Below are 18,240 nucleotides of genomic sequence, written 5' to 3' on the forward strand. Positions count from 1 at the left end.
CAAGTTTAGTATCGAAACTAGCTTGTTTGGTATTACCGAGGTACTGCCAACACGATGGGTGATCTCCAAGTCGTCGGAGGAATCAAGAAACTCAACAACAACAACTACAAAACGTGGGAAACATGTATGAAGTCCTACTTACAAGGACAAGATCTATGGGAGGTCATTGGTGGAAGCGAAACTACGCCACCAGAGGAAGACGTTAATGGTGCTTTACGTAAATGGAAAATCAAAGCAGGCAAAGCAATGTTTGCCTTGAAGACCACAATCGAAGAAGAGATGTTGGAGCATATTCGGGATCAGAACACCCCGAAAGAAGCTTGGGATACGTTTGTGACGCTTTTCTCAAAGAAGAATGATACGAGACTACAACTTTTGGAGAACGAGCTATTATCAATCTCACAACGTGACATGACGATTGCTCAATATTTCCACAAGGTCAAGTCGATATGTCGGGAGATCACTGAACTAGATCCGCAATCTGTCATTGCAGAAGCTCGAATGAAGAGGATCATTATCCATGGACTGAGGCCGGAATATAGAAGCTTTGTTACTGCTGTACAAGGATGGCCCGCTCAACCATCACTTGTAGAGTTTGAGAATTTGCTGGCTAGCCAAGAAGCTATGGCTAAGCAAATGGGAGGCATCACGCTGAAGAGTGAAGAAGAAGCACTCTACACAAGTAAAAGTCGGAGGAATTTCAAGCCACCTTCTAAAGAAGGATACAAAAATGCTGACAAAGGGAAGAGTCAACCAGGAACCTCACAACCATGGAGATCTCAAAAGACCGACAATAAGAGTTCTCGGGGGAGGAGGTTCGAAGGCAACTGCAACAATTATGGAAAGTGGGGCCACATGTTCAAGGATTGTTGGTCAAAGAAAAAGTCTGTGGAAAGCAATGTAGTAACTTCCAAAAAGGAAGTAGAGGATGAATGGGATGTTGAGGCACTATTTGCTATAGAAGAGAATAAGACTAAAAGAGGACGGTTAATGTTCCTGGAAACCAGGGTAAATGGAGGATACACCAAGGCATTGGTAGATACAGGTGCATCTCATAATTTCCTTGCTGAAGATGAAGCTAGGAAGCTGGGCATCAAATACACCAAAAATCCAGGCCGGTTGAAAGTCGTCAACTCTTTATCCAAGCCTATCATTGGTGTTGCATATGGAGTACCTCTTAAGATAGCAGAATGGGAAGGCACCATAGACTTGACAGTGGTGCATATGGATGACTATCGTATGGTATTGGGAATGGATTTTCTAGACAATGTACGACCCTGGTCATTTGAGAGAGATGATACCATGCGTATCACTAAGGGTTCAATAATTCACATTGTACCCTTGAAGAGAAGTAGGATTGGATCCCAAATCCTATCAACTATGCAACTTGACAAAGGTCTCAAGAAGAGTGAGGCAATGTTTATGACAGCCTTGAAGGAGGAAATTGTTCCCTCAAAGATGGACATTCCGAAGGAGAAGAAGAACATAATGTCACCAGGGTTACATAAAAACTCGCATCTTAGACGAAAAGTGGAACATGTGATGGAGAAACTGGATAAGGTGAATAAGAAGAAAAACACATTAATTCGTAAGAGCAAAGAATTTTCCAGGGCTTGTAAAAGGGACAACCCACATGCTTACAAGTTCGCCAACGGGAGGCATAAGAAACTATATAAGAGAGTTCAACGGGGTCACGAACAATATCATGGTGCAACAAAAGGCAACCACGGATGTCGTTGTCAACTATGGAAACAATATATGAAGCAACGACTGCAACAACTGAGGAAAAACAAAACATGTGGAAGAGAAAAAGTTCTCAAGGAAGAAGTCAATATGAAACATATCAAGACTAATGACCAAGTAGCAAATGGAGTTCATAAAGGGTTAAGTACTGACAAATATGAGGGCTTTAATTATCAGCTCAACATGGTACAACGAATAGGGGCTAGTGCTGAGGGGGAGTGTTGAAGGTCATCAATAGCCCAATAGAATCATGTTATTGTCTAGAAGAAGTTAGCATGTTCTAGAATGATCTGGAAGATTCTAGAACATTATGGAATACTATGGAGGAGTGTTGAAGATGCCGGAAGATTCTAGAATACTCTAGAACGAGATGGAAGACCCTGGAAGGCTATGGAACATTCTAGAACACTATGGAAGACACAAGAATGTCTATACTTATCTAGGACATTATAGAACATTCTAGAAACATATAAAAGCTTGTAATAGATATAGAATATGGTAGATAGTTCTAGAATAGCCATGAATGTATGTAGATCTAGAAACTTCCTATAAGGAGGTGGAAACACCTATAAATAGGTGTGGAGCTCATTTGCTCCAAACCATCCCAACATCCAAGTATCCAAGAAAGCCTCAAAGAGAGAAAAGTGTGTAGTAGTCTCACAAAAAGTGTAAGTTCTCCTTAAGTGTCTTAATAAAAGTCTTGTTGTTTCCCATATAAAAGATTCGTGTTCAACACGGTCCACCTTCATTTTCTTCATCGTCTGTTCATCTTCAGATTCTTCCCTGGATTTTCTTATTTCCATCTTCATTGATTCCTGTTTCAAAATAAACATTACTTTCATTTGAAAGCAGCAACACGGGGAAGAAATATAACTAGCTACAAAGAGTCTGCTACTTGTGTTGACAAAGTGGAGTATTGTTAACTCCATAGTAACTAATAATCAAGTGATGGAAGATTTTTCTAGTAAAACTAAATGAAGATAAGATTCCTGATTATTGATAATAACTTAATCGAATGACTTGTGTTGATTGGAGTAATATAAGAGGAAATCTTATTGTTTGGAAATTAAAAGAGGCACATAATTAGTAAACTCATCACCCCCCGAATTGATTCAAGAAGGCTAGAACCAACCAATACCTTCTAGAGGCATCTCGGTTAAAATACAAAAAGAATATGGTATTCTCTATATAGTTAATATTGTTGCCGATTTTGACGATCCTCGATCCAGATTGTGAATAACTAAAAATAGGACTACAGAAATACATTAAATAGGAAAAAATTAGGATATTGAATAAGCAACTAGTTGTCAAGGAAGTTTAAGCAAAAATGTCAAATCAAAGTTAATAGATCTATATTTTTTGTCCTGGAGGAAGTCCAAATCTTGCCTAGCTATATTTCCATAATGGTACAAAAATCAATTTAGAAACAAGAATTTTGAAGCCAAACTGGTTCGAGTGGAGAGCAGAAAACAATAACTTATGTGAAAAAATTTATGTATAGATATCCACTTTCCTTACAGAAAAGGTATATATCTCCATTATCAGGGGCTATCATTCCTTTGCATAATATTTCTTGGAATCGTAGTTTCTCTAACTCAAATACTTGACCTTCCGCTCATTTTCGAGTAACTCAACTGTCATGGAGACAACATCACCTTTCATGGATTAACCCTATACAAAGTTATATCAACTAACTAAGGCCATCTTCAATGCATTGAACTCAAAAGAGTTCAATGGATTGCCACATGTACATTCCATTCACAATACAATTTTACCTATTAAACTCTACACTCCATTAAACCCAATACAATTTAATGGATTGCCACATCATTTATGTATGTGTGTGAGGAGAGAGAGTGTGGAGTTCAATGGGGATTGAACTCCCCATCCTATTGAGTGCCATGTCATTAACCCACAATGAGGATTTTGAGTTTAATGGGATTAAACTCCCCATTCAACTCCCCATTAAACTACCATTGGAGATGGCCTAACAAGTTAAATATAGAAAGTCTGAACTTTCATCTCCACAAGCTATTTTAGCATTTTTGTTCCTTCCTCCTTTCCATCTTTAGAAAAATCAAACTCCAGTGTGATGATCAAGTAATTAAGGGTTTAATACCATATATGGCAACTTTTATACAAAAATGAAATAAAAAGAAGAGTATATGTATATATATATATATATATATATATATATATATATATATATATATATATATATATATATATATATATGGGGATAGGGAATATACATTATAGCCCCACCTAAGCTTAGGTACTAAACCTCTAAAATATTTCGTTTTAACTTAGTAATTAAACTCGATTTGGTTTTCATTTGGTAAATATATCGTCCCCAACAACATTTCTTCCCTCTATTATCGTTTTACCATCCTTGTTTTCATTTTTCCATTATCGTTTATTACTTCACCCTAGTGAACATTATTGTTTTCCACCGTCACGAAGGTCGAAGATGGTAGATGTTCTTGCTTCCTTATCAAAACTATTGTGTACATCATGAGTCTACATCTTCAAATGTTAATCGTGAATCCCTTAATCGCAATCTTTATATAGTAAAATAACTTATTTTCATGAGGTTTAGTACCTAAACTTATATGGGGCTGTAATGTATTCACTTTTCCATATATATATATATATATATATATATATATATATATATATATATATATATATATATATATATATATAGCCCTAGAAAATATGCACCCATAGACATCTTCATGCAGGAGGCACAAATTTCGCATCTTCTTAGGACAAAAATGGAGTCCAACTTATGTAAAGTAGAAGTCGTATCAATTCTAACGTCTATAATCCCTTAGCCACAAGAGCTAAAATCCATCAACCCATCGCCACATGCATATAGTGATTTAGCTAAATACGAAACGAAACACAGTCACTAAATTACGATCCAACTAATAAACGTTCACATCGACTGGCAAGTACGTAAGAGAGACACATTTCACATCTAGGATTCTCAAAATCACATACAGTGCCGGCCCAAGCCCAGGGCGAGCTGGGCCACGGCCCAGGGCAGCAAGGTATAGTGGGGCATCAATTGAAAGCCTGTTTTAATGTTATTGTATATTGGGCTTCCAGTAAAATGTGAAGACAGGCAGGAGGCGGGCAACCTAATTAGTGCCATCAACACATCAACACAACACAGACGCATATCGCCTCTTCAGTTCATCTTCGTCTCTTCGATCTAAAGCACACGTGACACGCCAATTCGCCAAAGATGAAGAACACGAGGCGTCGGGCGTCGAATGGAGAGGATCAGAGGACCGTTACAGTTTACACCCTTGGCTATATCGATCGACGATTCGAAGATCGCCCACAAATCATCGCGCTCTGCCTCTCTCGCTGTCGTCCACAGTCAAAACTCGAAAGTCCACCTGAAGATTGAATTCCTTTCTCTCGTTACAGTTTACACCCTTCAGCTTTCAGCCTTTCTCTCTCCCTTTCTCTGGTTAGCTTCTTGCCTTCTCCTATGTTCTTTCTTTCTGAATCGATCTCTAGTCCTCTACTATTCTAAAGCTGTAATAGTTTATCTATTGCAGCAAATCTATTGTGTTAAAGTGAAGATTCAAAGGTGCCAAATTGGGATTCATTGAATTTGTCCTCCTGAAGTCCCAATCGGCCAGTCCTGTAATCCAGTAAGTTTTATCTATTATTTCAAGTTTCTTGCATAACCTACTTAAAATTTCGAAAATCTTACAGTGATTACAGGTTAAAATTTATGAAATTTCAGTTTTCTTATATAGGTTACTGCCCAGGGAAGGGAAATTTCGATCAAGTTGAAGTTGCAGACTTGCAGTCTTGTTCATTGTGAACTACACTAAGCAGTCTAAGCAGTCTAGGTAATTCTTTTTTTCTATTTTTTGTAACTGTTCTGATAAACTGTTGTATTTTTTTATAAACTGAAACTGTGGTTTTATATAAACTTCATTATATAAACTGTTCTGATAAACTTCATTACAGTGATTACAGGTTAAAATTTATGAAATAATAGATGTTTTTGCTTCAAAAAATGAAAGGAGGCATCGTTTTAGATAGATTTTATGTATACTTTTGTTTGTGTAACCTTGTTTTCGTTTGACTATAAAATTTATTTCATTTTTGCTATTTTTTTTAATTAAATAAAGGCATAATTTAGAATCTCGCCCCGGGCATTGAAAATCAATGGACCGGCCCTGATCACATACAAGAACGAAAGAATTTCATAACAAAACAGATTAAGGAAATCGAGACAAGAAGGTGACGAGAATAAACCTGTACGGCGCTAGTAGCTTTCATCAGTGAAAAAATCAAGGATGATCGGAATAAAGTTACCAGTGAGAAATCTGGAAAAAAGGGGGAGAAAATGAGGTTTGTCTAGGGCTCAATTCAGCAAAGCAGAGATTTCAAATACTTCCCAAGTTCCTAGTGTAGCCGTAGGTAGCGGTGGGGGTTCGTACTTGAGTATACAATATCTTCTTATACCTGACAAAGATCTTAATTAATATATTCAGATTTTATTTAAAGTCTTTTATGTCCAAAAAGTGATAAATCTATTTAACATGTTGTATATCTTACAAAATTCAGTATTTCGCCATATAAATCTATATTTATAAAAAGAATATAAGGGTCTTCAGCTACATTGTTAATATATATAAAATCAGTGCCGGCCCAAGCCCAGGGCGAGCTGGGCCACGGCCCAGGGCAGCAAGGTATAGTGGGGCATCAATTGAAAGCCTGTTTTAATGTTATTGTATATTGGGCTTCCAGTAAAATGTGAAGACAGGCAGGAGGCGGGCAACCTAATTAGTGCCATCAACACATCAACACAACACAGACGCATATCGCCTCTTCAGTTCATCTTCGTCTCTTCGATCTAAAGCACACGTGACACGCCAATTCGCCAAAGATGAAGAACACGAGGCGTCGGGCGTCGAATGGAGAGGATCAGAGGACCGTTACAGTTTACACCCTTGGCTATATCGATCGACGATTCGAAGATCGCCCACAAATCATCGCGCTCTGCCTCTCTCGCTGTCGTCCACAGTCAAAACTCGAAAGTCCACCTGAAGATTGAATTCCTTTCTCTCGTTACAGTTTACACCCTTCAGCTTTCAGCCTTTCTCTCTCCCTTTCTCTGGTTAGCTTCTTGCCTTCTCCTATGTTCTTTCTTTCTGAATCGATCTCTAGTCCTCTACTATTCTAAAGCTGTAATAGTTTATCTATTGCAGCAAATCTATTGTGTTAAAGTGAAGATTCAAAGGTGCCAAATTGGGATTCATTGAATTTGTCCTCCTGAAGTCCCAATCGGCCAGTCCTGTAATCCAGTAAGTTTTATCTATTATTTCAAGTTTCTTGCATAACCTACTTAAAATTTCGAAAATCTTATAGTGATTACAGGTTAAAATTTATGAAATTTCAGTTTTCTTATATAGGTTACTGCCCAGGGAAGGGAAATTTCGATCAAGTTGAAGTTGCAGACTTGCAGTCTTGTTCATTGTGAACTACACTAAGCAGTCTAAGCAGTCTAGGTAATTCTTTTTTTCTATTTTTTGTAACTGTTCTGATAAACTGTTGTATTTTTTTATAAACTGAAACTGTGGTTTTATATAAACTTCATTATATAAACTGTTCTGATAAACTTCATTACAGTGATTACAGGTTAAAATTTATGAAATAATAGATGTTTTTGCTTCAAAAAATGAAAGGAGGCATCGTTTTAGATAGATTTTATGTATACTTTTGTTTGTGTAACCTTGTTTTCGTTTGACTATAAAATTTATTTCATTTTTGCTATTTTTTTTAATTAAATAAAGGCATAATTTAGAATCTCGCCCCAGGCATTAAAAATCAATGGACCGGCCCTGTATAAAATATTCGTTTATATATATATATATATATATATATATATATATATATATATATATATATATATATATATATATATGGGTAAAATGAATATACCTAACAACCTTATATAAGCTTAGGTACCTAACCACATTATACTACAATGCTTTGCATTATATTTTCATTGCAATCGTCTAAGGTTCTTAAACTTCAACCCTTAACTTGATTTACTTCCAAGATTTTCAGACATTCACCATTATATTCTTCCTACACCATTTGATTTGTAATGGTAGTATATAAAGTCCACCAGGGGGTCTCCGACAGAAAGACGTCATTTGAAGGATGATAATGGTGAAAGTCCAAAGATTTTGGAAGCAATCAAGTTATGATGTTGAATTTTAAGAACTTTGGGTGATTACAATGAAAATATGATACAAAATTACGTAGTATGATGTGGTTAGGTACCTAAGCTTATATAAGGTTGTTAGGTATATTCACTTTATCCTATATATATATATATATATATATATATATATATATATATATATATATATATATATATATATATATATATATATATATATATATATATATGAAGTGGTTCAAATGAAAACCACAAAAGATTAAAAACCATAACAACCTCATTGTATAAGTAAATATGTACAGAATACTTATTAAACATATTAAAATCCAAATTTTCTTTTTGGTATGAAAATGGCAAAATTATAATTTTTGCAGTCTAATATTTTAATTCATACATCGATTCATATTTTAACACAAAAATTTTACAAAATACAAAATTTAATATTATCCATTCATAGTTTAGTATATAAATTTCACAATTTAATACAATCATATCACTAATTTACTAATTTAGGGAAGTCAAACTCAAACTCTATCACTACAAGCAATTACCACATATCAACACCATCTATCTATGTTAATGTCGTAACCATCATTTCTTTCAAATCAAATATGTATATAAAAATCATACATTGTTAGCTTAATACTATATTCACAGTTTAATAAACATATTAATGCAACAATTATAAAAACTAATACATTCTTACATATTTACTTTACAAAAAATACTCACAGGAAAATTAATATAAATATTTATATTTTAACATACTCATAAAAAATCACAATTTAATACAATCAATTCACAAATTAATATAGTCAATACACAAATTAACAACTTAATATATTAAATTCACAGTTTAATACACAAAAACTATATATTCACATATGTACTTAGTAGTTATATTTATACCTGCATATTTGTGGGCTAGTTTTTCTTTCAAATTTTAATTTATATAATATTCACAACTTAAAATTTACATTTCAAAATTAGAGAAAATAAAATCTATATAATCCTTCTTTCATCTTATATTTTAGAAGCAAAAATAAAATCCGTAAAAAAAATGAACAGTTTAATATACTCATTTCACAACTTAATACACAAATTCACAGTTTAATAAAATATATTTACATGTTAAAAATTACATCTGATGATGTTTAGAGCTTGGAGGTTATATTAGATTATAGCTCACACACTCATCACAATTCACAACTTAAAAAACCTAAATTCACATTATTTGAGAAAACACTAATATAATAAAAAAAATACATTTAAATTCACATTAAAACTTATAAAATTCATACATATACTACTTAAAACTTATAAAAAATTCATTTAATCACAACTAAAACTTATGAAAAAAAAATCATACATTCACAAATTAATACTTACAAAAGATCATTTATTCACAATTTAATACTTATAAAAAAATCATGCATTCATACCTTAAATTTTTTTTCTAATGGAAACAATCAGATATGTATAAAATCCATGCATTAACAACTTAATAATTATAAAAAAAATGTTTATTCATAGCTTAAGAAACTTATTCATATTATTCATTGTTTAAAAACATACCTTGTTTTTGGTGAAGCATTTCATCAAACATCTTCGATACATCTTATATCCAGATCTTCAATAATACTGTATGATATATTATATTATTACCTACCTGTATATTTGTAGATACTAGGGGGTAGAAGAAGGCATTATATTCCTCTTTTCCACCTGCCATTCTATCTTGCAGACGACCCTACACTCCACATCCACAAAATATAATAACAAATTCAAAATTTAAAATAATTAAATAATTAATTAAAAAAATTACCTTAGCCCTGATAATACGGCCAGGACGTTGGGCTTCTTGATGTCTGGAACCAACATGTGATGAAATTTGAATAACTACATTTGCTTCCGGAATATCTATTGAGTTATCTCCCACCTACAGCAAACAAAAACAAACATTTTAAAATTTTAAAAGACATCGTACACATGAAACAAACAAACATTCATTGATTACCTTTGACAGGAATATAGTGTTGACTTTCTTGCCTATTTTGAATTCATCCAGTATCTTTGTCCTTTCAATATGGCTGCACACCAAATATAAAGTTTTTAAATTTAACATGTGCAAGCGAAGATAAAAGGTTGCCTTTTTTCTTTTAAAGTCAAAAATATATGGACCTTGTGGCACCATAAATCATTGGTTTACGAAGCTTCGTTGCATACTCCGTGAGTGCAAAAAGACTGTCAGCAAAAATGATAACCTTATCATCACGTTGTTCCTCATGGAACCAAATAACAAACTCACAAGCCCTAAACTTGTTAGGGTTCATCACATATAATGCCTGCATAACATACACAATTATCAACTACTATTACTATTGATTCTAATATGATCATACATACATACATACCTGTTTCTTCTTGGACACCACACTTCAGCACATTCCACATTCGCAATGAATCCTCCTTTAACCAAATCTAACCAGTTTGCCTCGTATAATTTCGGACCAATAAGAAAATTCAAATCCGTAATCCTTTCATCCTCTCTAACAAGTGTAGCTACAAAACAATAATCTATATATATATATATATATATATATATATATATATATATATATATATATATATATATATAACTCCAACCTCAGACAATAGAACATTAAATCCTTAGTATTTCAGAAGCATACCAGTAAGCCCAAGCTTGCAGTGAGATTTAGTGATGCTAATAACTTTACGAAACATATGCGCAGGTACCACGTGCACCTGAAATGTAACGACCCAAATTTCACGTCCAAAAATTTCGTTATCAAACATTACATAAAAAACATTAATAGTTAAAACATTGTTTGATTAAACCATTTCACATCGAAAAGCAAATTGAAAACCAAACAACCAAAATGTCAGAGTGTCAATCCCAGAATAAGCTAATAACTGCGGAAACAAGAGTGTGTGTGACATGCTGCTACCGTGCCGGCTCCTTCCCCTTGGCTGAAGAGGTACCTGAAACAACAACTGAAAAACGTAAGCACAAAGCTTAGTGAGTTCCCCCACCGTACCACATACCACAATAATCACATAACACACATATATTGTCAGGCATATCTGGTTGCCTGACCTACCCCTTCGGTCCTCTCGACCGGGTATTGCCAAGCATATCTGGGTGCTGGCCTCCCCTTCGGTCCTCTCGACCGGATACTGCCTAGCATATCTGGGTGCTGGCCTCCCCTTCGGTCCTCTCGACCGGATACTGGAGACTATCTCTCCCCCTCTACTACTACCACGTAACACATATCACATTATCAGAATCTAACTAGCATGACTGGGTATAACCACCCCTTCGGCCCTATCGACCGGATATCTTGGGGACTATCTCCCCTACCGCCACTAACACATAGCATCATATCATACTAGCACATAAACATAGCACGGGTAGTAGTAACCCCTAGATGAATATCACAGAGACAAACATCTACATACGACTCCTACTGGTGGGCCGACATTGTGGCCGTAGACCCACCGCTACTGGAAGGTAACTCACCTCGAAAAGGCTGCTGGTCTGTGTGGGAATTGACTGTCTACTGCTGCTGCTGCTGCTGCTCCGGACGTCCTCCGGCTATAATTCCCACAAAACGACAAGTCAAACACCGCTAGATGTTCTTAGGGTAAAATGACCCTTTTACCCCTTACCAAGTCGAAGTCCAGGTCAAAGTCAACTTTCAGTTGACTGGACTCGTCGAGTCTGCGAGCAACTCGCTGAGTCCATCACTCACTGATCCGGTCCCACTCACCAGGTCCCTCTCCCCATTTACTGAGTCACCCTTGACTTGCTACCCGGGACTATGGGGCCGACTCGAGTCCCAACTCGCCGAGTTCCTCGAGCAGATCCCCTGCTCGCTCTCAATCCACACCAGAACACCCCATACGAGGGTTTGGGGTTTCGGGACTACGTTACACAGTTAATTCCACGCATAGGTACGAAGGGTTGAGCCTTCAACGCTTAAACCCCTCGTGTTCTGTAGATGTTCATATGACTCGCCGAGTTTGAAGAACTACTCGGCGAGCTCCAGGCAATCTTCATAGGACTCGCCGAGTTGTTCATCCAACTCGCCGAGTTCCACTTTGGGACTCGCCGAGTCCTTTGACCCATTTCCTGAGTAGGCCAGATCTGGGACATGCAACACTTCAAAACCACAGATCCATGGTCCTAGGGCACGTTTACCACGTAAAGTTGCAAACTTTACGTTCATGCATGGCCCTATGAGCTCAAACATGCAATTCCAAGCTCTTTAAGAGGTTCTTCACTTAGTAGGGACTCAATCACCTCAACCACAGAGACTTTAAGATACTAGGATGTCCTAAAAGTCCAAATCCGAAGTCCTTGCAGAACATCAACCATAAACACATAGAGATTTAGGTTCTTAGGGCTTAAAAACCATTTTTAGGGACAAAAAGGGGGTTCAATGAACTGAAGATCAAGGTAAGAACTTTTCTACCTGAATAGAGGCCTTTCACAGAGTAGATTCCGGATCTCCTTCCCTTCTTGCACTCTTCAACCTTCTCCTTCTTCTCCCAAGCTTCAAATCACCTTCAAAATGCTAAAAGTCACCCACAAGGACACAAAAGGGGCTAGGGTTTCATCCTACAGATCCCTGGGAGTGCTAGGGGAAATGGAGGTTGGGTTGGATCGTTTAAATAGGGTGCAAACACCCGGGTTAGGGTTTAAGTCCAGACAGGGTCTACTCGTCGAGTCCCTCGAACCTACTCGTCGAGTAGACCGAGTAGATCCCGCGTCTAGTCTCGCTTCTACTCGGCGAGTTAGTCCTTCAACTCGCCGAGTCCAAGGTTAATCATGCAATATATAAGGAGATTTAATAACCAAGAATACATACCAATAACCAGGTGCTACAAATCTCCCCCACTTATTTTAGACTTCGTCCTCGAAGTCTGCTGCTCGATCCTGAAACAGCTCGGGATAATGCTCCATCATCTCGTCCACCGGCTCCCAAGTCCATTCCAAACCCTTGCGGTGCTGCCATTGCACCTTCACTAGCTCCACCCTCTTGTTCCTCAAATCCTTCAACTTCCTGTCGAGGATTGGGACTGGGCGCTCAATGTAGTTCAGGCTGTCATCAACCTGAATATCCTCTAAAGGCACTACTGCTGAATCGTCCACTAGGCACTTCCGCAGTTGAGAAACACGAAAAGTGCTGTGGATCTGGCTGAGCTCGACTGGCAGATCCAGCCTATACGCCACCTTGCCCACCCGGGCCATAACTCGGAACGGTCCGATGAATCTCGGGCCTAACTTGTCTCGCTTCCTGAATCGAATGACGCCCTTCCAAGGCGACACCTTCAGGAGAACCATATCCCCGACTTGGAATTCCAAGTCGGATCGACGCTTGTCGGCATAACTTTTCTGCCGACTCTGAGCAGTCTGAAGCCTGCTCCGAACCTGCTGGATCCTCTCGGTCGTCTTGAGCACCACTTCGGTGCTCCCCATGACTCTCTGGCCTACCTCACCCCAGCATATCGGGGTCCTGCACCTCCGACCGTACAACATCTCAAATGGGGGACGGTCAATACTCGCGTGGTAGCTGTTGTTGTATGAAAACTCGGCCAAGGGAAGATAGGTATCCCAGCTACCACCGAAATCCGACACGCATGCCCGCAACATATCCTCCAAAGTCTGGATGGTCCGCTCGCTCTGACCATCCGTCTGCGGGTGAAAAGCGGTGCTAAAATGCAAATGAGTGCCCAAATCGTCATGGAATCTCTTCCAAAACCTGGAAGTAAAACGCACATCCCTGTCCGAGATAACCGACACTGGCACCCTGTGCCGCGCCACGATCTCCCTGATATAGATGTCGGCCAATTTCTCGGCCGATATGCTCTCCTGAATCGGGATAAAGTGAGCACTCTTGGTCAATCGATCCACGATGACCCAAATCGAATCCACTCCACACGCGGTCCTGGGAAGCTTCGTGATAAAATCCATCATGATATCTTCCCATTTCCACAACGGGATGTCCAACGGCTGCATCTTGCCATGCGGTCTCTGATGTTCAGCCTTGACCTTCCTGCAGGTCAAGCACCACTCGACGTACCATGCCACATCCCACTTCATGCAGGACCACCAATAATCTGGACGAAGATCCCTATACATCTTCGTCGCCCCGGGATGAATAGAGAACCGGGACTTGTGCACCTCCTCCATCAAGATCTGGCGCATGCCTCCATGATACGGTAGCCACACCCTACGGTGTAGTATCAATAGTCCTCGGCTATCATAATCGAAGGAGGAAACCTGTCCCACCACACGCTCGCTCTTCCGATGTTCCTCCTTGATAGCCTCCTGTTGGGCCGCCCGAATCTGCTCCAACAGGGGAGTCACTACTGTCATCCTCATACAAATATCCCTGATCGGCGCCGCCTTGCGGCTAAGTGCATCGGCCACCACGTTGGCCTTCCCTGGGTGGTAAAGGATCTCGCAATCATAATCCTTCACCACGTCCAACCACCGACGCTGCCTCATGTTCAGATTCGGCTGATCCATGAGGTACCTCAAACTCTTGTGGTCCGTGTAGATGGTACATCAAACCCCGTAGAGGTAATGTCTCCAAATCTTGAGGGCAAAAACCACCGCTCCCAACTCCAAATCATGCGTCGGGTAGTTCGTCTCGTGCGGCTTGAGCTGCCTCGAAGCGTAGGCAATGACATGCCCCCTATGCATCAGTACCGCGCCCAACCCTGAAATGGACGCGTCATAATAGACCACAAAATCCTCTACGCCCTACGGTAGGGCTAAGATTGGTGTCTCGCACAATCTCCGTCTCAGCGTCTCAAATGCAGCCTGCTGCTCGGGTCCCCACCGAAAGACTACAGCTTTCTTCATCAGCCGCGTCAGGGGTACGACTATCTTGGAGAAGTCCTGAATAAATCTCCGATAGTAGCCTGCCAATCCTAGGAAACTCCGAATCTCAGATGGAGACTTCGGAACCTCCCATCTCATCACGGCCTCGACCTTGGCCGGATCGACCAGAATCCCGTTCTGGTTGACAAGGTGCCCGAGAAATTGCACCTCGCGCAACCAAAACCCACACTTGGAGAACTTGGCATAGAAGCTCTCCCTCCTCAGGGTTTCCAATACCTCTCGCAAATGCTCCTCATGCTCCTCTTGTGTCTTGGAATAAACCAAAATGTCATCAATAAAGACAATCACAAACCGATCCAGCATCGGTCTACATACGCGGTTCATGAGGTCCATGAACGCGGCAGGAGCATTGGTGAGTCCAAACGGCATCACCACGAACTCATAATGGCCACAGCGCGTCCGGAACGCGGTCTTCTACGTATCCTTCTCCCTGACCCTCATCTGATGATAACCTGAACGCAAATCGATCTTGGAGAACCAAGATGCTCCCTGAAGCTGGTCAAATAGATCATCAATCCTCGGGAGTGGGTATCGGTTCTTCACCGTTACCTTGTTCAGCTCCCGGTAATCTATACACATCCGATGCGACCCGTCCTTCTTCTTCACGAATAGAATCGGGGCTCCCCAGGGTGAACTGCTCGGTCGAATGAATCCCTTGTCTAACAGCTCCTGCAGCTGTGTATACAACTCCTGCATCTCAGGAGGAGCCAACCGATACGGTGCCTTGGCTATCGGAGCCGCACCAGGAACGAGGTCAATCCTGAACTCCACCTGTCGCTCCGGAGGTATCCCAGGAAGCTCCTCTGGGAAAACATCTGCAAAATCTCGAACCACCGGAACCTCGCTCACTGTCGCCTTACCCGCCTCCTGGGTATCCATCACATATGCGACGTATCCTGCGCATCCCTGCTGAAGATAGCGCCCAGCCCTCGCTGTTGAACATACAGTGGGTCCGCCATGTGGTCTCTCGCCATGAATCACTAGCTCTCCCCCACCTGGGGTCCTGACTCGCACTAGCTGCTGTGCACAATCTATCACCGCTCCGTTAGGGCTCAACCAATCCATGCCTATAATCACCTTGTTCCCACGCAACGGAATAGGAACCAAGTCTACCAAGTAGCGCTCCTCAAACAAACGCAATACGCAATCTCGAAATACCATCGATGCTCACACCGATCGATCATCAGCAATCTCTACCTCCAAAGGGCAATCTAACTTGCTCGAAGACTCATGAAACTTCTTGCTAAGCGCAAGGGAAACAAATGATCGGGATGCACCCGAGTCGAACAACACCTGAACTGGGATACCGTTCACATGGAACGATCCTAATGCATACATATACATACAGAACACATATCAATATCATAACATCATAAAAATAAAAGAGAGGGAAAAGAATCATACCCGTCACCACATCGGGTGCAGCGCGTGCCTCCTCGGTAGTCAGCTGAAATGCTCGGCTCCTCACCACTGGAGCCTCTGCCTTGCCCTGTCGGCCATCCATGATCCGCAGGGTCGCTGGAGCTGGCGCCTTCACTGGCGCTGAAACTTTCAACTGGGGGCAATTGGCCTTCTTGTGGCCCCTCTGGTTGCAGTGGAAACACAGCAACCCAGACATCTGAATAACTGTTGCCAGAGCAGTGCAATCCCTGCTAAAGTGCCCAGACTTGCTGCACTTGTAGCAGCCTGATGTGACATCCCCAAAATCTCGGCCAGAAAAGACCGTTTTTTCATTTATGCTTTTAAAATAATTTTAGAGTAAATCCTTTTGATTTGAAAGAGTTGCGGAATTTGTTCCCAAAAACAAAACATGATAAAACAATGTTTACCAAAGCATTTCATAAAAGAAATGTATTTTCATTATAATCAAAACTCGGGGTGTCATGTTCCGATACAGACCAATAAGCATAAACGATAACATTACAAGTCATTCAACCAATATATACATATACAGACTTGTAAACAAAACAACTGATGGTTCATCCATCTCATGCCCTCGCGCCACTTCCTGTAATACAAATAAAACTAAGTGGGTCAGGCTTGGGAGTCTGGTGAGCATATAGGGTTTTCAACCCACAATAAATAATCATATTTAATTTTCACCAACCAACAATAACCCAATTACCCATTCCCATTATTCTCACTTTATGTCCCTAAAATAACTAACACAAGGGACCTAGTCTAAGAATATTTAATCGGGGCGACTACACATGCTTCGGGGGTACCTCAGCAATATAAGTCAAATAAGGCAACCATGAGGGGGATGGAGTATAGCGAATGAACACCCAAGTTCATTAACACCTACAGGTGGTGAACCTGCTAATGTTTCCACAAGACTATCTAGAAAAGTATGTGGTCATCATCTAAACTCCGCTAGATGACTAAATCAAACAACAACGAGGCCTCTCATCTGTTTATTACACACCAATTATCTACCCATGTTCTACCCAACATATTAGTAGATAAAAATATACATTTTTATACATAGATAAAAACCTGTATAGCATGCTTTAAATCAACACATATTTCACATAACAGATGAGGCACACACACACATAACACATATCTCATAGAGAATAAATCATATCTATGAGTTAGAAGAAAGTGAATACACATTCACACATATAAACAACAATATACTTAATACACTCGAACCATACTTGTATTATTATCGTGTTTATGAAAGGTAGTATACACTCACACGTATAAACAACTTTATATTTATACAAATAGCACGTATTTTATAGAAAATACTTAATATTTATGTGTTAGACGAAAGTAACTACACACTCACTTGATCAGAAGATGATCGGACAACACTACGACTTGCAGAAGTAGTAATCCTCAGCAGATCTGGAAGATCTCTTCAAAAATCGAACTTCTCGCGGGCAGAGCTTTGGCTCGGGAATCACACTTCTCAGGATCTTCGGGGCTTCGAAACTTGCCTCGGGGCTCGAGAATGATATCGGGGCTTCGGGATATTTCTGGCATGCAAAACGATGCAAAACGGGAGAGAGAAGAGAGAAAATGAATAAAGGAATCGGCTGCCTTCGGTTCCTATTTATAGGAGGCTGAAGCCTCCCAGTACGCGGGGCGTACTGCTCCGAAATCGTAAGCGCATGCATCATCCGAAGTCCTCGAGTGCGAGTGTCGACATCTTCGCTATACGCGGGGCATACGTGAGTACGCGGGGCGTACTCCGGGTGAGTCCGGTGACCCATCTTCGGATAATACCAAATTTGATAATTAAATTTAATTATTAATTATTTAATAAACTTTGAAAATTCATATCTTCTTCATACGAACTCCGTTTTCGACGTTCTTTATATCCACGCGAAGG

General features: G+C 39.7%; 1 pseudogene; it reads right to left on the reverse strand.

The window, feature by feature from the left end:
• Positions 1 to 2,309: 2,309 nt before the first annotated feature.
• Positions 2,310 to 18,240, reverse strand: part of LOC128132473 (general transcription and DNA repair factor IIH helicase subunit XPB1-like) — a 29,252-nt pseudogene continuing 13,321 nt past the window's right edge.

This window comes from Lactuca sativa, chromosome 2 (assembly GCF_002870075.4).
Source record: "Lactuca sativa cultivar Salinas chromosome 2, Lsat_Salinas_v11, whole genome shotgun sequence".
Classification (NCBI taxonomy): Eukaryota; Viridiplantae; Streptophyta; class Magnoliopsida; order Asterales; family Asteraceae; genus Lactuca; species Lactuca sativa.